The sequence below is a fragment of the Bubalus kerabau genome, chromosome 12 (assembly GCF_029407905.1).
Source record: "Bubalus kerabau isolate K-KA32 ecotype Philippines breed swamp buffalo chromosome 12, PCC_UOA_SB_1v2, whole genome shotgun sequence".
NCBI lineage: Eukaryota > Metazoa > Chordata > Mammalia > Artiodactyla > Bovidae > Bubalus > Bubalus kerabau.
In genome coordinates, this window is record NC_073635.1 from 21,350,664 (window position 1) to 21,373,215 (window position 22,552).

The 22,552-nt window shown below is 41.6% G+C and overlaps 1 protein-coding gene, 1 long non-coding RNA gene and 1 pseudogene across 10 annotated transcripts in view; 2 read left to right on the forward strand and 1 right to left on the reverse strand.

The window, feature by feature from the left end:
* FAM124A (family with sequence similarity 124 member A) overlaps positions 1-22,552 on the forward strand; it is a 124,322-nt gene that overhangs the window by 93,949 nt on the left and 7,821 nt on the right. The window lies entirely within an intron of this gene.
* LOC129624388 (uncharacterized) overlaps positions 1-22,552 on the reverse strand; it is a 101,415-nt gene that overhangs the window by 18,847 nt on the left and 60,016 nt on the right. For 4 of the 8 annotated variants that reach the window (XR_008700920.1, XR_008700919.1, XR_008700913.1 and 1 more), the window contains exons 4-5: positions 2,216-2,290; positions 1,018-1,155 (exon numbers count right to left, since the gene is read on the reverse strand). This is a non-coding gene — a long non-coding RNA (uncharacterized LOC129624388). Of the gene's footprint in view, positions 1-1,017; positions 1,156-1,708; positions 1,756-2,215; positions 2,291-18,865; positions 18,904-22,552 lie in introns of all 8 variants that reach the window. The other 4 variants (XR_008700915.1, XR_008700914.1, XR_008700916.1 and 1 more) reach the window with 3 other exon arrangements.
* On the forward strand, positions 8,456-9,706 carry LOC129624387 (60S ribosomal protein L7-like; annotated as a pseudogene).

A 22,552-nucleotide genomic window follows, 5' to 3' on the forward strand; every position in this document is an offset into this window, starting at 1 on the left:
AGAGTTGGACATGACTTAGCGACTAACCTACACAGATTACTTTGAGAGTGAATCTTGCCTGAATCCTCCCCCTCTCTTTCTACTAACCATTCAGAAAAGACAGCCCAGGGTTTTGGTTCAAGATGGTGACACAGGAGGAGCCTCAGCTCACCTCCCACCATGGACACAGCAAACCTCTAGCTACAGATGGAACAACTTCTTCTAAAACTAGCAGAGCAACTCCTGCAAAGTAGGCAGGAGAGACTGAGACACAGTATCCCCAGGACCCACAATCAGAAGGGCTCTTATAACTCCCAGCCTGTCCCCAAGGAGCAAAGGGTTTGAAGCCCAGCTTTTAAGGCTCCCACCTGAAAGTGAAGTCGCTCAGTCATGTCTGACTCTTTGCGACCCTATGGACTGTAGCCCACCAGGCTCCTTCGTCCATGGGATTCTCCAGCCAAGAGTACTGAAGTGGGTTGCCATTTCCTTCTCCTGGCTCCCACCTGGGAGACAAGTTCTCTCTAACTCTGAGAACCTCTAGCTTTGAAAGCCACTGGGGCTTGTGTGCAAGAAATTCAGAAGGTGATAGAATTCTTAAAGGGCTTAGGCAGAATCACCCATTCTAGGGCCCAGAGCAGAGGCAGCCAACTAAAACATACCAAGGCTTTCTGTGAAACAGGTCAATTTGTTTATCTTAAAGCTTCAGCCCAAGAGGCAGGCATCTAATTTAACACATGTGCAGGGGCTTACTCTCCAAAACAGACGTAGGAAGGTGCTATCTTTACACTGTCCCTCACTCCAAGTCACTGGTATCTCCTAGAAAGAGCTTGAGCGGTCATCTTATGCCCTGCTTTTTGCAGTTGCCATCCAGAGGAATCCCTTGGCTGCCTGGCTCTGGTGGACAGCAGAGCTTACACTCACAGGTCCCACAGGACTGTAACAAGTCAAGACATTTTAACTATCTAACCCCAGGGAACAGCAGAGAAGCAAGAGAATCAAAAGCCCCAGTCCTCCTATACAGGAAGCCTCTTAACTTACCTTCATAGCTGTGGCCTGTGAGCCAGGCTTCTCTCTCACACACATAGAGGATGACTGCAGTCCTCTGCAAAGACCAGGGAAGCTGGTAACTGTCATCTTCATGCTTTCTGTCTTCCCAGCTCCAATTCACCATAGTCTCTGAGAAAGGAGCTCTTATAAATATCTGGTGACCCAGCATTTGTGGCTGCCACCCTGAGGACACATCCTTTGATAGCCTGGCTCTTGTGGCCATTGAGGCTTATGTTCACAGGTTCAATGGGACAGTAGCAAAGAAATAGTTCCTAACACATTATTGACATACATTAATATGTCTTTTGTTACCCAAACATTATCAAATGGAGATATAGCAATACATTTTCAGAGGGTGATACAATTAATGTCAGCATGTAAAGTTGCTGGAGCTTAAAACTGATCAAGGGTCCAGTTCATTTACAACTTATGACTGCTGTTATTATTCACATTTTGCTCTGTTAGGCCTTTGTTCCAACCATGTGTATATTATAAACATGAATTTATCAGGGAGTTTCATGCAGATACTTTCTCTAGTTGTCCAAGGAACAAATATACTAGTGTCCTAGAAGATGGTAGTTCTACAGAGTATAGTTCTAACTATATGAATATTAGACCAACAAAAAGACAAAAAAAAACCTTAGTGACTGATACTGATATGGAAAGTGAAAGTGAAACTCACCATGCTGGAGAATACTCCTTTGCTTCTACAGAAGAGTGCGTTGAAGACTACAGTTCACAAAAATTAGAAGAATTTACAGGTATGTCAGGTGTAGCTAGTGAATGTAATAACCCCCGAAGTGTTAGTCAAGTAACAGAATTAGTTTCTGCAAAAATCCCCTGGTCAATAAGGACTTAACCAGCTATCACGCCAAGGCTCAGTACAGAGGGAGCAGACAGATTCTCCCCTCTGGGACACTGACAGGTCTAGGAACACCCTCCCTTCTGGGAACCACTAAGAATAAAATAGGCTCCTTAAACAAACACAACCAACTAGGGCAGGGCTGGACAATAATTTTTCTTTTACTTGAGGTTGCTACTTCAGACTAGGAAGCAGTGGCTGTTTTCTCTAGTGCATACACACACCAACACAGAAAGTCAAAGAAAATAAACAGAAGAATATGCTCCAAATGGAAGAAGATAAAAATCTCAGAAAAAGACCTTAATGATACAGAGATAAGTTATTTACCTCATGATGAGTTCAAAACAGTGGTCATAAAGATGCTCATGAGTTCAGGAGAACACAGGATGCACAAAGTGAGACCTGCAACAAAGGAAAGAAAATATAAGAAAGTAGCAATAAAAGTCACAGAGCTGAAAAATATAATAACTGCAGAGAAAAATACACTAGAGGGGTTTAGCAAGGCGCTAGCGGTAGAGAACCTGCCTGCCAATGCGGGAGATGTAAGAGACACAGGTTCAATCCCTGGGTTGGGAAGATCCCCTGGAGGAGGGCGCGGCAACCCATTCCAGTATTCTTGCCTGGAGAATCCCATGGACAGAGGGGCCTGGCAGGCTGCAGTCCATCGGGTAACGCAGTCAGACACAACTGAAGCAACTGGACAACAAGAACTTTAGAATGCTTTCAAACTTATCAATTTAAAACAGACTTATAAGTTGTTTTTTGTAAGCCTCATGGTAGCTTAAAGCAAAAACCCATTAAAAAAAAATACACACACACACACAAAATATAAAGAGAAGAAAATCTAAGCATGCTAATGCAAGATATCATCAAATTTCAGAGAGGAGCAAGAGGAATTACAAAACAGCCAGAAAACAATGAACAGAATGATAATAAGACATACCTATTAATAAACGGACTGAATTCTCCAATCAAAAGAGTAGCTGAATAGATATAAAAAGACAAGATACATCTATATGTTGCCTATAAGATACTTACTTCAAATGTAAGGATACATACAGATTGAAAGTGAAGGAATGGTAAAAGACTAGAGACAAGGTTATTTTATAATGATAAAGGGGTTAATCCAACAAAAGGATATAACATTTGAGACGAGCTATGCAACCCAACTTTGTTTGTTTAGTCACTAAGTCATGTCTGACTGTGACCCCATGGACTGTAGCCCACCAGGCTCCTCTGTCCATGGGATTTCCCAGGCAAGAATACTGGAGTGGGTAGCCATTTCCTTCTCCAGGGGATCTTCATGATCCAGGGATCGAACTTGCATCTCCTATGTTGGCAGGCTGGATCTTTACCACTGAGCCACCAGAGAAGCCCACAACCCAACATAGGAGCACCTAAATATATAAAGCAAATAATAGGGGACTTTAATACTCCACATTCATCAATGGATAGATCAGACAGAAAACAGAATACACATTCCTATCAAGCACACATGGAATTATTCTCCAAGATAGATCATATGTTAGGTCAAAAAAAAAAGGTCTATGTAAATTTAAGATGATTTAAAATGTATCTTTTCCATCCACAATATTATGAACCTAGAAATTAATTATAAGAAAACCAGAAAATTTACAAGTATGTGAAGACTAAGCTACATGCTGCTGAACAAGCAATGGGTCAAACAAGCAAAAGAGAAATAAATACCTTAATATAAATAAAAATGGAAATACAGCATGTCAGACTTATGGGATATAGCAAAAGAAGTCCTAACAAAAAAGATCTTAAAAAAACACACACAAAAAACCCCTATCTTTATACCTCAAGTAATTAGTAAAAGAACAAAGAAGCTCAAATTTAATGGAAGGAAGGAGATAAAGATCACAGTGGATATAAATGAAAAGACAAAAATAGAAAAGACCAGTAAATCTAAGAGCCGGTTCATTGAAAAGATAACAAAATTGACAAACCTTTGCTAGACTAAGGACAGGACTCAAATCAGAAATGAAAGAAGAATGGTTAAAATGGATAACACAGAAACACAAAGCCTCATGAAACAGAACAATTAGATGCCAACAAATTCAATAGCCTAGAAGAAATGGATATATTCCAAGGCACATTCAATCTACCAAGACTGAATCACAAGACAAAATCTGTGGCTGATTACTAGTAAGGAGATTGAATTGGTAACCAAAAATCTCCAAACAAAAAGAAGTCCAGGGTCAGATGGCTTCACTGGTGAATTCTACGAAACATTTAAAGAAAAAAATTAATACCAGTCCTTCCCAAGCTCTTCCCCCAAAAAAGAGGGGAGGGGACTCTTCCAAAACCATTTTATAAGGCCAGCATTACCCTGATACCAATCATCTAGATAAGAACACCATAAGAAAATTACAGGTCAATATCCCTGATGAATAGAGATGCAAAAATCCTCAATAAAATATTAGCAAACTAATTCAACAATACATTAAAATAATTGTACAACATATTCAAGTGGGATTTATTCCAGAGGTACAAGGGTGGTTTAACATCTGCAAATCAATTAGTGTGATATACCACAATATCAAGGGGATATCCTGGTGGCTCAGAGGTTAAAGCGTCTGCCTGCAATGCGGGAGACCTGGGTTTGATCCCTGGGTTGGGAAGATCCTCTAGAGAAGGAAATGGCAACCCACTCCAGTATTCTTGCCTGGAAAATCCCATAGATGGAGGAGCCTGGTGGGCTACAGTCCACGGGGTCACAAAGAGTCGGACACAACTGAGTGACTTTACTCACTCACTCACCACATCATCAAAATGAAAGATAAAACCATAATCAATAGATGCAGAAAAAGCATTTGACAAAATTCAACATTTATGGAAAAATTTCAACATATTGGGTATACAGGGAACATATCTCAACATAAAAAAGCCACATATGACAAACCAACAGCTAACATCACACACAATGGTGAAAAGCTGAAAGCTTTACCTCTATGATCAGAAACAAAATAAGGATCCCAACTTTCATCACTTTTATTCAATGTAGTATTGCAAGTTCTAGACAGGGCAATTAGGCAAGAAAAAGATATAAAAGCCATCCAAATTAGAAACAAGTAAGTATTCCAGGAACTCATTTATGGCTAAAGGATATTAACATTTGTCATGCAATGTCAATGAAATACCATATTTTGTTGCCATCAATTTACTATGGTGTTTTATATTGTAATTTTTATTAAAATATAATCATGTTGTGTTTTTAAGAAAAGGAAGTAAAACCTGTCACTACTTGCAGATGAAATGCTATTTTATAAAGAAAAATCCAAAACCCTGTGCTAGAAAACTATTTGAACTAAAAACTTCAGTAAAGTTGCAGGATACAAAAATATTAAAAATCTGTTGTGTTTCTACACACTAATAGCAAACTATCAGACAAAGAAATTAAAAAAAAACACAGTTGACAATTGCATCAAAAGAATAATATAATTAGGAGTAAATTTACACAAGAAGGCCAATGACATGTGTACATTGAAAACTATGAGACTTTGGAGGGAGGATTCAAGATGATGGAGAAGCAGGACATGGAGCTTCTCTCTTCCCACAGATTCAGCAAAAACACATCTATGAGTGGAACGATTCACACAGAACATCTACTGAACACTGGTAGAAGACCTCAGACTTCTGGAAGGCCAAGATAACCTCCACGTAACCAGTCAGGGCAAAAGAAAAGAGAGGAAGGAGGCAAGGAAGGAGGAGGATGTAGAATCATCTCTCCCTGCAACAGTTCTCATGGACCACCTGCTGAACACTAGCAGAGGACCTCAGACACCTAAAAGGATAAGAGAGACCCCCTTGTAACCAAAGAAGGGAAAAGGAGGAGGAAAGAAAGCAGGACAGGACCTGAACTCTTGGCAGGGAGCTGAAGGTGAGGCGAGGTTCTCGCACCTGGGGAAGCTCCATCCCAGGCAGGGAGATAAGCTGGCACAGAAGGGGAGCTTTAGGGGCTCAAAGGAGGGCTCAGCACAGGGGGGCCACCAGAAAGAAGTAGAAAATATGAATACCAATCATAAGTACTGAAACTGTGATTTTAAAAATTTCTTCCAACAAATACAAGTCCAGAACCAGATGGCTTTACAGGTGAATTCTATCAAACATTTAGAGACAAGCTAACACCTATCTTTCTGAAACTCTTCCAAAAAACTGCAGAGGGAGGAATACTCCCAAGCTCATTCTACAAGGCCACCATCACCCTAATACCAAAACCAGACAAAGATACAACCATAAAGAAAATTACAGACAAATATTATAATGATTATAGACACAAAAATCTTTAACAAAATACTAGTAAGCAGAATCCAGCAACACATTAAAAGGATCATATACCATGATCAAGTGGGATTGATCCCAGGGATGAAAGAAATCCTCAATATATGCAAAATCAATTAATGTGACACACCACATTACAAATTGAAGAATGAAAACCACATGATCATCTCATTAGATTCATAAAAAGCTTTTGACAAAATTCAACACCCATTTATGATTTAAGAAATTGTTCAGAAAGTGGGCTTAGAGGGAACCTAACAGGGAATATACAACAAACTTGTAACAAACATTATTCTCAAGGTGAAAACCTGAAAGCATTTTCTCTAAGACCAGGAACAAGACAAAGATGTTCACTCTCACCACAGTTATTCAGCATAGTTTTTGGAATCAGAGCCATGGCAATCAGAGAAGAAAAGAAATAAAATAACTCTATATTGGTAAAGAAGTAAAGCTGTCACTGTTTGCAGATGGCATGATACATAGAAAATCCTAAAGATGCCAACAGAAAAACCACTCAGAAGGCTCCTCTGTCCAGGGAATTCTCCAGGCAAGAATACTGGAGTGAGTAGCCATTGGAGTCTACTCACTCCAAATTACCAATGGAGTGGGTAGCCATTCCCTTCTCTAGGGGTTCTTTCCAGTCCAGGGATTGAACCTGGGTCTCCTACATTTTTGGCAGTTTCTTTATCATCTGAGCCTCTAGGGAAGCCCTAAAAAAGACTAGAGCTCATCAATGAATTTAGTAAAGCTGCAGGATTAAAAATTAATTCACAGAAATCTCTTAACATTGCTATACACTAACAACAAAAGATCAGAAAGAGAAATTAAGGAAACAATCCCATTTACCATTGCAACAAAAAGAATAAAATATCTAGGAATAAACCTCCCTGGGTCAGGAAGATCCCCTGGAGAAGGAAATGGCAACCACCCCTGTATTCTTGCCTAGAGAGTCCTGTGGACAGAGGAGCCTAGCAGGCTACAGTCTATGGGGTCACGAAAAGACACAGTTGAGCCACTAACACTTCACTTTCAAGGAGGCCAGAGACCTGCATTCAGAGAACTGTAAGATACTATGAAAGAAATCAAAGGTGAAACAAATAGATGGAGAGAGAGATTCCCGTGTTCTTGGATTGGAAGAATCAATATTGTGGAAATGGCTATACTACCCAAAGCAATCTAAAGATCTGATGCAAATTCTATCAAATTACCAATGGCATTTTTCTCAGAATTGGGACAAAAAAAAATTTACAATATGGATGGAAACACAAGCTGAAGCTCCAATACTTCAACTCATTGGAAAAGACCCTGATGCTGGGAAAGATGGAAGGCAGGAGGAGAAGGGAGCAACAGAGGATGAGATGGTTGGATGGCATCATCAACTCAATGGATATCTGTTTGAACAAACTCTGGGAGATGGTGAAGGACAGGGAAGCCTGGCGTGCTGCAGTCCATGGGGTCACAAAGAGTTGACACAGCTGAGCGACTGAACAGCAACAACAAATGGAAACACAAATGACCCTGAATAGCCTAAGCTATCTCGAGAAAGAAAAAGGGAACTGGAGGAATCAGGCTCCCTGACTTCCTATATTACAAAGCTACGATAATCCAGTGTGGGTTTGTACCAGCACAAAAACAGAAATACAGATCAATGGGACAGGATAGAAGGTGCAGAAATAAACCCATGCCCCCAGCTATGAGAAAAGGGAAGACTATACAGTGGATGAAAAATAGTCTCTTCAATAAGTGTTGCTGGAAAAACTGGACCGCTCTATGTAAAAGAATTAAATTAGAACACTCCCTAATACCACACACAAAACTCAGAATGGATTAAAGACCTAAATGTAAGGCCAGATACTATTAAACTCTTCGAGGAAAGCATAGGCTGAACACTCTTTGACATAAATTGCAGCAAGATCTTTTTTGATCCACCTCCTAGAATAATGAAAATAAAAACAAACATAAACAAATGGGACCTAATTAAACTTGAAAACCTTGCACAGAAAAGGAAACCATAAACAAAATGAAAAGACAACCCTCAGAATGGGAAAAAATATCTGCAAATGAAGCAACCAACAAGAGATTAATCTTCACAATACAGAGGGAGCACATGCAACTCAATACCAAAAAAAACAAAAAATGGGCAGAAGGTCTAAAAAGACATGTTTCCAAAGAAGACATACAGATGGCCAAAGAGCACATGAAAAGATGCTCAACATCACTAATTATTAGAGAAATGCAAATCAAAACTACAGTGAGGTATCACTTGACACTGGTCAGAATAGCCATCATCAAAATGTCTACAAACAATAAATGCTGGAGAAAGTGGGGAGAAAAGGAAACCCTTCTACATTGTTGGTGAGCATGTATTAATAAGTTGGTACAACCATTATAGAACAGTATGGAGTTTCCTTTAAAAAACTGAAATAGGACTACCATTTGATCCAGCAAACCCAGTCTTGAGCATATACCCAGAGAATACCATAGTTCAAAAAGGTACATACACCCTAATGTTCACTGCAGTACTATTTACAATATCCAAGACACGGAAGCAGCCTAAATGTCCATCAACAGATGAATAAAGAAGTTATGGTAGCCTCTTCCCTGGCTGGAACCATGAAGGGTGCAGAAGAGAAAAAGAAGGTTCCTGCTGTGCCAGAAACCTTTAAGAAAAAGTGAAAGATTAAATAAAATAAAAAAGAAAAGAAAAAGTGAAAGAATTTCGCAGAGCTTAAGATCAAGCACCTAAGAAGTTTGCCCAAAAGATGCTTCGAAAGGCAAGGAGGAAGCTTATCTATGAAAAAGCTAAGCATTACCACAAGGAATACAGGCAGGTGTACAGAACTGAAATTCGAATGGCTAGGATGGCATGAAAAGCTGGCAACTTTTATGTACCTGCAGAACCCAAATTGGCATTTGTCATCAGGATCAGAGGTATCAAAGCTGTGAGCCTGAAGGTTCGAAAGGTGCTACAGCTCCTTCACCTCCAGCAGATCTTCAGTGGCACTTTTGTGAAGCTCAACAAGGCTTCAGTTAACATTGTGGAGCCCTACATTGCATGGGGGTATCCAAATCTGAAGTCTGTAAATGAATTGATCTACAAGCGTAGTTATGGCAAAATCAACAAGAAGCTAATTGCCCTGACAGATAACGCATCGATTGCTCGATCTCTTTGCAAATAGGGCATCATCTGCATGGAGGATCTAATTCATGAGATCTATACCATTGGAAAATGTTTCAAAGAAGCAAACAACTTCCTGTGGCCCTTTAAATTGTCTTCTCCACAAGGTGGAATGAAGAAAAAGACCATCCATTTTGTAGAAGGTGGAGATGCTGGCAACAGGGAAGACCAAACCAACAGGCTTATTAGAAGGATGAACTAAGGTATCTACCAGGATCATTTTTGTAATATGGCCAGTTAATAAACAATTGAAAAAAAAAGAAGTTATGACACATACATACAATGGAATATTATTCAGCCATAAGAAAAAAATGACATAATTCCATGTGCAGCATCATACTAAAGTCAGAGAAAGACAAATATCATATGATACCACTTATATATGGAATCTAAAAACCAAAAAGATACAAATGAAACTATTTATAAAACAGAAACAGACTCACAGACTTTGAAAGCAGCCTCATGGTTGCCAGGGGGAGGGTCAGGAGGAGGACGTTGGGAGGAAGAATAAAATAGGAGTTTGGGATTAACATATACACTGCTGCTGCTGCTGCTGCTGCTAAGTCGCCTCAGTCATGTCCGACTCTGTGCACCCCAGAGACGGCAGCCCACCAGGCTCCCCTGTCCCTGGGATTCTCCAGGCAAGATCACTGGAGTGGGTTGCCATTTCCTTCTCCAATGCATGAAAGTGAAAAGTGAAAGTGAAGTCGCTCAGTCGTCCCGCCTCTTAGCGACCCCATGGACTGCAGCCTACCAGGTTCCTCCGTCCATGGGAGTTTCCAGGCAAGAGTACTGGAGTGGGGTGCCATCGCCTTCTCCGAACATGTACACACTACTATATATTAATATAAAATAGATAACCAGCAAGGACCTACTGTATAGCACAGGGAACTCTACTTAATATTCTGTAATAACTTACGTTGGAGAAGGCAATGGCAACCCACTCCAGTACTACTGAACTGAACCCATGGAAGCAACCTAAGTGTCCATCAGTGGATAAATGGAGAAAATGCGGTTTGTGTGTATATCAGTTCAGTTCAATCGCTCAGTCGTGTCCGACTCTTTGTGATCCCATGGACTGCAGCATGCCGGGCCTCCCTGTCCATCACCAACTCCCGGCGTTTACTCAAACTCATGTCCATTGAGTCAGTGATGTCATCCAACCATCTCATCCTCTGTTGTCCCCTTCTCCTCCCACCTTCAATCTTTCCCAGCATCAGGGTCTTTTCCCATGAGTCAGTTCTTTGCATCAGGTGGTCAAAGTATTGGAGTTTCAGCTTCAACATCAGTCCTTCCAATGAACACTCAGGACTGACCTCCTTTAGGATGGACTGGTTGGATCTCCTTGCAGTCCAAGGCACTCTCAAGAGTCTTCTCCAACACCACAATTCAAAAGCACCAATTCTTCGGCACTCAGTTTTCTTTATAGTCAAAACTCACATCCACACATGACCACTGGAAAAAACCATAGCCTTGACTAGACGGACCTTTGTTGGCAAAGTAATGTCTCTGCTTTTTAATATGCTGTCTAGGTTGGTCATAACTTTTCTTCCAAGGAGCAAGTGTCTTTTAATTTCATGGCTGCAATCACCATCTGCAATGATTCTGGAGCCTGAAAAAATAAAGTCTGCCACTATTTCTCCATCTATTTCCCATGAAGTGACGGGACCAGATGCCATGATCTTTGTTTTCTGAATGTTGAGCTTTAAGCCAATTTTTCAGTCTCCTCTTTCACTTTCATCAAGAGCCTCTTTAGTTCTTCTTCACTTTCTGCCATAAGGGTGGTGTCATCTGCATATCTGAGGTTATTGATATTTCTCCTGGCAATCTTGATTCCAGCTTGTGCTTCTTCCAGCCCAGCGTTTCTCATGATGTACTCTGCATAGAAGTTAAATAAGCAGGGTGACAATATACAGTCTTGACGTACTCCTTTTCCTATTTGGAACCAGTCTGTTGTTCCATGTCCAGTTCTAACTGTTGCTTCCTGACCTGCATACAGATTTCTCAAGAGGCAGGTCAGGTGGTCTGGTATGCCCATCTTTCAGATTTTTCCACAGTTTATTGTGATCCACACAGTCAGAGGCTTTGGCGTAGTCAATAAAGCAGAAGTAGATGTTTTTCTGGAACTCTCTTGCTTTTTTGATAATCCAGCAGATGTTAGCAATTTGATCTCTGGTTCCTCTGCCTTTTCTAAATCCAGCTTGAACATCAGGAAGGTTCACGGTTCACATATTGTTGAAGCCTGGCTTGGAGAATTTTGAGCATTACTTTACTAGCATGTGAGATGAGTGCTATTGTATGGCAGTTTGAGCATTCTTTGGCATTGCCTTTCTTTGGGATTGGAATGAAAACGGACCTTTTCCAGTCCTGTGGCCACTGCTGAGTTTTCCAAATTTGCTGGCATATTGAGTGCAGCACTTTCACAGCATCATCTTTAAGGATTTGAAATAGCTCTACTGGAATTCCATCACCTCTACTAGCTTTGTTCGTAGTGATGCTTTCTAAGGCCCACTTGACTTCACATTCCAGGATGTCTGGCTCTAGGTCAGTGATCACACCATCGTGATTATCTGGGTCATGAAGATCTTTTTTGTACAGTTCTGTGTATTCTTGCCACCTCTTCTTAATATCTTCTGCTTCTGTTCGGTCCTTACCATTTCTGTCCTTTATTGAGCCCATCTTTGCATGAAATGTTCCCTTGGTATCTCTAATTTTCTTGAAGAGATCTCTAGTCTTTCCTATTCTATTGTTTTCCTCTATTTCTTTGCACTGGTCACTGAGGAAAGGTTTCTTATCTCTCCTTGCTATTCTTTGGAACTCTGCATTCAAATAGGTATATCTTTCCTTTTCTCCTTTGCTTTTGGCTTCTCTTCTTTTCACAGCTATTTGTAAGGCCTCCCCAGACAGCCATTTTGCTTTTTTGCATTTCTTTTTCTTGGGGATGGTCTTGATCCCTGTCTCCTGTACAATGTCATGAACCTCCGTCCATAGTTCATCAGGCACTCTATCTATCAGATCTAGTCCCTTAAATCTATTTCTCACTTCCACTGTATAATTGTTAGGGATTTGATTTAGGTCATACCTGAATGGTGTAGTGGTTTTCCCTACTTTCTTCAAGTCTGAATTTGGCTTCACACACACAGAGTATTATTCAGTCATAAAAAAAAAAATGAATAAAATCATGTTTATTTGTGACAATATGGATGTACCTTGAGGGCATTAAGCAAAATAAATCAGAGAAAGACAAATAGCATATGATCTCACTTATATGTGGAATTAAAAAAAAAAAACCTAACTCATAAATACAGAGTATTTAACTCATAAATACAGATTGGTGGTTGTTACAGGTACATGATCAAAAGGTACAGACTTCTAATTATAGAATTAATAAGTCTAGTGATGTAATGTACAGCTTGGTGACTAGTTAACAATACTGTATTGTATATTGAAAGTTGCTAGGAAAGTAGATTTAAAATTATCATTATGAGAAAAAAACATAAATGTGTGTGGTAGGGGATTAACTAGATGTACTGTAATCATTTCACAACATACACAAATAATGAATCAATATGTTGTACACATGAGACTAATATGTTATATGTCAGTTATATTTCAATAAAAATTTTAATCAAATTTAAAATAATTTTTAAAGACAACATAGCCTTTTCCAGGAACAGTACTCTTAGTGGATATATGAAAACTACCCAGAGGACAGTGAAAGGAGATGCAAAATATGATGTTTTTGTTTAGAACCAAAATCTGATTTCTCATGTGAACCCACTGCCCAGTGTTTTTGAGACTGCCCCTAACTTTTATTAGTCCCTAGGTTAAAAGGTCTTTGGCTCATTACATAACAGACAGTGCTATACTGGTTGTGTTCCTGGCAAGGACAGAACAAGAGGAAATGACCTTTCTCAGAACAAGGAGGTTTGAGGGTGAGAGAGAATTTCCTGACTGTGATGGATCCGTGAGACACCACCCAGGCTTACTGGGTCAGGGGCAGAATCGCCCTTCTAGGGATTCTGTCCATGGGTCTATTGACACAAGATCCCTTGAAGAAGCCCTCTTGACACTTCTTGCATTGCAAACTGCCCAGGTTCCACGCAAAGCTAATGGGTCACTTACTGCATGTCAGCTCTTTGGTGATTTCAGGGACACAAGAGATCTCCCTGGCTGGTTGCCTTAGGCAGTCATTGATGTAATGCTGAGTACCTTAGAGAAAGTTCCATAAATAGCAGAGAGGGAAATACTGGGTCCCAGTGAGTCAGGAAGCCTGCACTGCCTCAGAGAGAAGCAGAGGAAGCTGTTCTGCAGGTACCGTGCCGCAGTCACTTGGAGAAGCTCCAGAGGGCAACCCTCAGAGCCGAAAGCTGAAAGCTGAGGGCTGGGGAGTGCGGGGGGGTGGGGAGGCTTCCCTGGACAGAAGGCACAGGGTTTCATTTCACCTTGAAAAAGCCCACTGGGAGAAACAGACACAGAGAATAGACTTATGGACATGGAGAGAGGGGAGGGGAGGGTGAGGTGCATGGAAAAAGTAACATGGAAATTTACATGGGACCTAATTAAAAGCTTTTGCACAACAAAGGAAACTATAAGCAAGGTGAAAAGACAGCCTTCAGAATGGGAGAAAATAATAGCAAATGAAGCAACTGACAAAGAATTAATCTCAAAAATATACAAGCAACTCCTGCAGCTCAATTCCAGAAAAATAAAAGACCCAATCAAAAAATGGGCCAAAGAACTAAACAGACATTTCTCCAAAGAAGACATACAGATGGCTAACAAACACATGAAAAGATGCTCAACATCACTCATTATCAGAGAAATGCAAATCAAAACCACAATGAGGTACCATTTCACGCCAGTCAGAATGGCTGCTATCCAAAAGTCTACAAGCAATAAATGCTGGAGAGGGTGTGGAGAAAAGGGAACCCTCTTACACTGTTGGTGGGAATGCAAACTAGTTCAGCCACTATGGAGAACAACAGTATGGAGATTCCTTAAAAAACTGGAAATAGAACTGCCATATGACCCAGCAATCCCACTGCTGGGCACACACACTGAGGAAACCAGAATTGAAAGAGACACGTGTACCCCAATGTTCATCGCAGCACTGTTTATAATAGCCAGGACATGGAAGCAACCTAGATGTCCATCAGCAGATGAATGGATAAGAAAGCTGTGGTACATATACACAATGGAGTATTACTCAGCCATTGAAAAGAATACATTTGAATCAGTTCTAATGAGGTGGATGAAACTGGAGCCTACTATACAGAGTGAAGTAAGCCAGAAAGAAAAACACCAATACAGTATACTAACACATATATATGGAATTTAGAAAGATGGTAACGATAACCCCGTATGCGAGACAGCAAAAGAGACACAGATGTATAGAACAGTCTTTTGGACTCTGTGGGAGAGGGAGAGGGTGGGATAGTTTGGGAGAATGGCATTGAAACATGTATATTATCATATGTGAAATGGATCGCCAGTCCAGGTTCGATGCATGATACAGGGTGCTCGGGGCTGGTGTACTGGGATGACGCTGAGGGATGGGATGGGGAGGGAGGTGGGAGGGGGTTCAGGATGGGGAACACGTGTACACCCGTGGTATATTCAGGTCAATGTATGGCAAAATCAATACAATGCTGTAAAGTAATTAGCCTCCAAAAAAAATAATAATTTTTTTAAAAACTTACATTACCATATGTAAAATAGATAGCTAACAGGAATTTGCTGTATGGCTCAGGAAACTCAAACAGGGGCTCTGTATCAACCTAGAGGGATGGGATGGGGCAGGAGATGGGAGGGAGGTTCAAAAAGGAGGGGATATATGTATACCCCTGATTCATGTTGAGGTTTGACAGAAAACAACAAAATTCTGTAAAGCAATTATCCTTCAATAAAAAAAAATAAGTTAAAAAGAAAAGTCCACTAGGAAAGAGCTTCTTGAAGCATCTGTGATGCTTCATTCTCAGCTTCTAGTGCTTCTGGTCAAGTCAGACAGGCAGACAGGAGTGGCCAGAAAGAGAGTCTTCACCGGGAGAAGGACACAGAATGAAGGGCCTCCTTTACACAAGTGAGTTGTCATTAGACAGGCAAGACCCTGCTTTTAGAAGCTGCCTTCTCTGCCTCCAGGTGGAGCTGGAGGAAACCACCCAGGGGGAGGGGAGCCCCGCAGCCACCCTCCTGCAGCTCCCCACCCCAGGGTCCTGCAGCCCACCAGCCAGCACTGTGCCAACTCGAATCCCACCCACCCAGCAGGCACCCCTCCAGTGGAAAATACTGGATGCCACCTCTCCTTAAAGCAGAAATCAGGGTTGATCTGGACTCCAGCCTTCATGATGCAGGGAAAATAAGACTACAGACAGGTTTCCGTTAAATAAGCAGAGTGACGAAAACCTCCGCAAAACCCACCAAGCTTTCATCCTCTGCCAGCTGTTCCTGATTTAAAGTCAAACTTAATCCCACTCTGTCTGTGATAGTGGAGAGTTCAGATGTCCCCAGGCAGTTCTTCACACAGGAGCCTTGGCCTTTTGCTTCTCATGGAGCAATGTTCGCAGAGGCTTCCTTTTTCAGGCAAATTTAGATTGCAGACAGCCTCACCCAGAGCATGCCCCTTGAATAAGACCCTGACGATGCAAGTTACAGGGTAGTACATACTATTAGAGGAATCAGCCCTTGGGGAAAATAAGATAGATGTCTTTTTTTTTTTAATAAATAAATAACCTTACTTTTACTTTTATTTTTAAAAAAAATTTTTGGCCTCACCACGCAGCATGTGGGAACCTTAGTTCCCCAACCAGGGATCGAACCCATTGTCTCCTGCATTGGAAACATGGAGTTTTAACCACTGGACAGCCAGGAAAATCCCTCAACATCTTAATTAATAAACACTGTTTCTCCATTGAAAGCAGCCTCCATTTTCTGAGGACTTTCTTGTCTAAAGAACCTCACAACTTACTTTCACTCTTATTTAGCCAAACTCAAATGATTGAGAAAATCGGTTTCTCTCTTCAACAGCTACCCAGCTGTAACACCTCTCAGGCACACGTGGGCCTTCTGGGGCCATTCCTTACCCACTCCCCAAGCCGCGACTCTTTACTCACGCTTAAGCTCCTGTTGGATACTTGGATAGGGCGTGTGCTGAGCAAGCTCTCCCGCGTGAGGCACAGAGCTTTGCAGAGATGATCACTAACCAGAGAAGCACAGCACAGAGTCAGATTGGCTGAGTTGGGGGTCCCGGGGATGCTGAGCACAGAGCAGCCAGCCTTGGGGAGTGGATCACATCCCCAGGAGGAACCAGCTTGGCTCAGCACCTTCCTCACCAAATTCAGCAAGGTCCCCATGCACATAAAATGCACATAGAGGGCATCCCCAGTGGCTCAGTGATAAAGAATCCACCTGCCAGTGCAGGGGCCATGGGTTCAATCCCTGATCTGGGAAGACCCCACATGCTGTGGAGCAGCTAAGCCCATGTGCCTCAACTATTGCGCCTGTGCTCTAGAGCCCGAGGGGCCACACTGCTGAGCCCCTGTGCGCCCTACAGACCGTGCTCTGTGAGAGAAGCCACCACGATGAGAAGCCCACTCACCCCAACTAGAGGCACAGCCCCCTGCTCACCACAACTAGAGAAAAGCCCACGCAGCAATGGAGACCCAGCATGCCCCCCCCCCACCGCAAAAAAAAAAAAAAAAAAAAAACGCACATAGACTGGTCTAGGGGAGTGTGATCTTTAGGAGAACCATACCTTACAACCTGGACTAAAAGCATTTTGCATTGTATTCTTTAAAAATCTGTAATTTAGACCATCAGAAATCTCTACAATTGCTGCTCTTGACCTTCAGCTCCCTAGGCCACCCTCAGCAGAACAGCTTGAGAATTTCAATATGCTGTACAGAGCCTGATGGACAGGAAGAGAAACAGCAGGTCATGGGTTCAAACACACACACACACACACCAACATACACACAGAATTAGAGACTGAAGATGAAAAGGATCAGTAATCCTCCCAGATTTCAAACAATACTACAAAGCTACAATAATCAAAACACCACAGGACTGGCACAAAAACAGACGTATAGATCAATGGAATAGAATAGAAAGCCCAGATTAAACCCGCACACCTAAAGTCAATTAATCTTCGACACAGGAGGCAAGAATATACAATGGAGGAAAGTGGTACTGGGAAAACTAGACAGTTGCTTGTAAACCAGTGAAGTCTGGACACTCACTCATACCATACAAAAAAAAACTCAAAATGGCTTAACGTAAAAGTCACTCAGTCGTGCCCAACTCTGTGACCCCATGGACTCTACAGTCCATGGAATTCTCCGGGCCAGAATACTGGAGTGGGTAGCCTTTCCTGTCTCCAGGGGATCGTCCCAACCCAGCTATTGAACCCAGGTCTCCTGCATTGCAGGCAATTCTTTACCAGCTGAGCCATGAGGGAAGCCTAAGAATACTGGAGTGGGTGGCCTATCCCCTTCTCCAGTGGATCTTCGTGACCCAGGGATTAAACTGGGGTCTCCTGCATTGCAGGCGGATTTTTTACCAACTGAGCTATCAAGGAAACCCCAAAATGGCTTAAAGACTTATTAATAAATATAAGACATGACACCATAAAACTCCTAGACAAGAACATGGGCAAAACATTCTCTGACATAAATCAAAGTAATATTTCCTTAGGTCAGTCTCCCAAGGCAGAAGAAATAAAAATAAACAAACAGGACCTGGTTTTTGCACAGCAAAGGAAACTGTAAACAAAACAAAAACACAGCCTATAGATTGGGAGAAAATATTTGCAAAAAGTGCTTAATTTCCAAAATATACAGACAGCTCATACAGTTCAATATTAAAAAAATAAAAAACAATCAAAGCCTTCCCTGGTGGCTCCATGGTAAAGAATCTGCCTGCTAATGCAGGAGACACATGTTTAATCTCTGATCTGGGAAGATCCCACATGCCACAGTGCAGCTAAACCCATGTGCCACAATTACTGAGCCTGTGTTCTAGAGCCCAGGAGCCCCAACTACAGAAGCCCGTGTGCCCAAGAGCCTGTGATCCACAGGAGAAGCCACCCCAAAGAAAAAACTTGGGCACTGCAATTAGAGAGTAGCCCCCCAGTCTCTGCAACTAGAGAAAAAAAAGCCCATGCAGCAAGACCCAGCACAGCCAAAAATAAATAATTTACAAAACCAATCCAATCAAAAATGGGCAAAAGACGTACATAGACATTTCTCCAAAGACAACATACAGATGGCCAAAAAGCACATGAAAAGATGCTCAACACTGCTAGTTATTAGAGAAATGCAAGTCAAAATTACAATGAGGTATCACCACACAACAGTCAGAACAGCCATCATCAAATAATAAATGCTAAAGAGGGCATGGAGGAAAAGGAACCCTCCTACAATGTTGGTGGGAATGTAAGTTGGTACAGCCACTATGGAAAACATTATGGAGGTTCCTTAAAAAAAAAATCAACTTACCTATGATCCCTCGATCTTACTCCTGGGCAATCTTATATCTGGAAAAGATGAAGACTCTAATTCAAAAAGATACATTCATCCCAGTATTCACTGCTGCACTGTTTACAATAGCCAAGTCATGGAAGCAATGTAAATGTCCATCAACAGATGAATGGATAAAGAAGATGTGGTACATATATACCATGGAATATCACTCAGTCACAAAAAAGAATGAAATAATGCCATTTGCAGCAACATGTATCGACCTAGAGATTATCATACTAAATGAAGGAAGTCTATTGTATGATATCACTTATACGTGGAATCTAAAATATGATACAGATGAACTTATTTATAAAACAGAAACAGACCCCTTGACATAGAAAACAAATTTACGGTTATCAAAGGGGAAGACACGAGGGACGGATAAATTAGGAGTCTGGGATTAACAGATGCACCCTACATCTATAAAATAACAAAAAAGTGTTACCCCACGTCCAAGGTAAGAGAAACCCAAGTAAGACAGTAGGTGTTGCAAGAGGGCATCAGAGGGCAGACACACTGAAATCATACTCACAGAAAACTAGTCAATCTAATCACACTAGGACCACACCCTTGTCTAACTCAATAAAACTAAGCCATGCTCATGGGGCCACCCAAGACGGGCAGGTCATGGTGGAGAGGTCTGACAGAATGTGGTCCACTGGAGAAGGGAATGGCAAACCTCTTCAGTATTCTTGCCTTGAGAACCCCATGAACAGTATGAAAAGGTAAAAAGATAGGACACTGAAAGAGGAACTCCCCAGGTCAGCAGGTGCCCAATATGCTACTGGAGATCAGTGGAGAAATAACTCCAGAAGTAATGAAGGGATGGAGTTAAAGCAAAAACAACACCCAGTTGTGGATGTGATTGGTGATAGAAGCAAGGTCCAATGCTGTAAAAAGCAATACTGCATAGGAACCTGGAATGTCAGGTCCATGAATCAAGACAAATTGGAAGTGGTCAAACAAGAGATGGCAAGAGTGAACGTCGACATTCTAGGAATCAGCAAACTAAAATGGACTGGAATGGGTGAATTTAACTCAGATGACCATTATATCTACTACTGCGGGCAGGAATCCCTCAGAAGAAATGGAGTAGCTATCATGGTCAACAAGAGAGTCTGAAATGCAGTACTTGGATGCAATCTCAAAAACTACAGAATGATCTCTGTTCGTTTCCAAGGCAAACCATTCAATATCACAGTAACAAGTAACGCTGAAGAAGCTGAAGTTGAACGGTTCTATGAAGACCTACAAGACCTTTTAGAACTAACACCCAAAAAAGATGTCCTTTTCATTATAAGGGACTGGAATGCAAAAGTAGGAAGTCAAGAAACACCTGGAATAACAGGCAAATTTGGCCTTGGAATACAGAATGAAGAAGGCAAAGGCTAATAGAGTTCTGCGAAGAGAACACACTGGTCATAGCAAACACCCTCTTCCAACAACACAAGAGAAGACTCTACCCATGGACATCACCAGATGGTCAACACCAAAACCAGATTGATTATATTCTTTGCAGCCAAAGATGGATAAGCTCTATACAGTCAACAAAAACAAGACCAGGAGCTGACTGTGGCTCAGATCATGAATTCCTTATTACCAAATTCAGACTTAAATTGAAGAAAGTAGGGGAAAACACTAGACCATTCAGGTATGACCTAAATCAAATCCCTTATGATTATACAGTGGAAGTGAGAAATAGATTTAAGGGCCTAGATCTGATAGATAGAGTGCCTGATGAACTATTAACTGAGGTTTGTGACATTGTACAGGAGACAGGGATAAAGACCATCCCCATGGAAAAGAAATGCAAAAAAGCAAAATGGCTGTCTGGGGAGGCCTTACAAATAGCTGTGAAAAGAAGAGAAGCCAAAAGCAAAGGAGAAAAGGAAAGATATAAGCATCTGAATGCAGAGTTCCAAAGAATAGCAAGAAGAGATAAGAAAGCCTTCTTCAGCGATCAATGCAAAGAAATAGAGGAAAACAACAGAATGGGAAAGACAAGACATCTCTTCAAGAAAATTAGAGATACCAAGGGAACATTTCATGCAAAGATGGGCTCGATAAAGGACAGAAATGGTATGGACCTAACAGAAGCAGAAGATATTAAGAAGAGGTGGCAAGAATACACAGAAGAACTATACAAAAAAGATCTTCATGACCCAGATAATCACAATGGTGTGCTCACTCACCTACAGCCAGACATCCTGGAATGTGAAGTCAAATGGGCCTTAGAAAGCATCACTACGAACAAAGCTAGTGGAGGTGATGGAATTCCAGTAGAGCTATTCCAAATCCTGAAAGATGATGCTGTGAAAGTGCTGCACTCAATATGCCAGCAAATTTGGAAAACTCAGCAGTGGCCACAGGACTGGAAAAGGTCAGTCTTCATTCCAATCCCAAAGAAAGGCAATGCCAAAGAATGCTCAAACTACCACACAATTGCACTCATCTCACATGCTAGCAAAGTAATGCTCAAAATTCTCCAAGCCAGGCTTCAGCGATACGTGAACCTTGAACTTCCAGATGTTCAAGCTGGTTTTAGAAAAGGCAGAGGAACCAGAGATCAAATTGCCAACATTGCTGGATCGAAAAAGTAAGAGAGTTCCAGAAAAACATCTATTTCTGCTTTATTGACTATGCCAAAGCCTTTGACTGTGTGGATCACAATAAACTATGGAAAATTCTGAAAGAAATGGGCATACCAGACCACCTGACCTGCCTCTTGAGAAACCTGTATGCAGGTCAGGAAGCAACAGTTAGAACTGGACATGGAACAACAGACTGGTTCCAAATAGGAAAAGGAGTACATCAAGGCTGTATATTGTCACCCTGCTTATTATACTTCTATGCAGAGTACATCATGAGAAACACTGGGCTGGAAGAAGCACAAGCTGGAATCAAGATTGCTGGGAGAAATATCAATAACCTTAGATATGCGGATAACACCACCCTTATGGCAGAAAGGGAAGAGGAACTAAAAAGCCTCTTGATGAAAGTGAAAGTGGAGAGTGAAAAAGTTGGCTTAAAGCTCAACATTCAGAAAACGAAGATCATGGCATCCAGTCCCATCACTTCATGGGACACAGATGGGGAAACAGTGGAAACAGTGTCAGACTTTATTTTTTGGGGCTCCAAAATCACTGCAGATGGTGACTGCAGCCATGAAATTAAAAGACGCTTACTACTTGGAAGGAAAGTTATGACCAACCTAGATAGCATATTGAAAATCAGAGACGTTACTTTGCCAACAAAGGTCCGTCTAGTCAAGGCTATGGTTTTTCCAGTGGCCATGTATGGATGTGAGAGTTGGACTGTGAAGAAGGCTGAGCGCCAAAGAATTGATGCTTTTGAACTGTGGTGTTGGAGAAGACTCTTGAGAGTCCCTTGGACTGCAAGGAGATCCAACCAGTCCATTCTAAAGGAGATCAGCCCTGGGATTTCTTTGGAATGATGCTAAAGCTGAAACTCCAGTACTTTGGCCACCTCATGCAAAGAGTTGACTCATTGGAAAAGACTCCGATGCTGGGAGGGATTTGGGGCAGGAGGAGAAGGGGACGACAGAGGATGAGATGGCTGGATGGCATCACTGACCTGATGGACATGAGTCTGAGTGAACTCCGGGAGTTGGTGATGGACAGGGAGGCCTGGCGTGCTGCGATT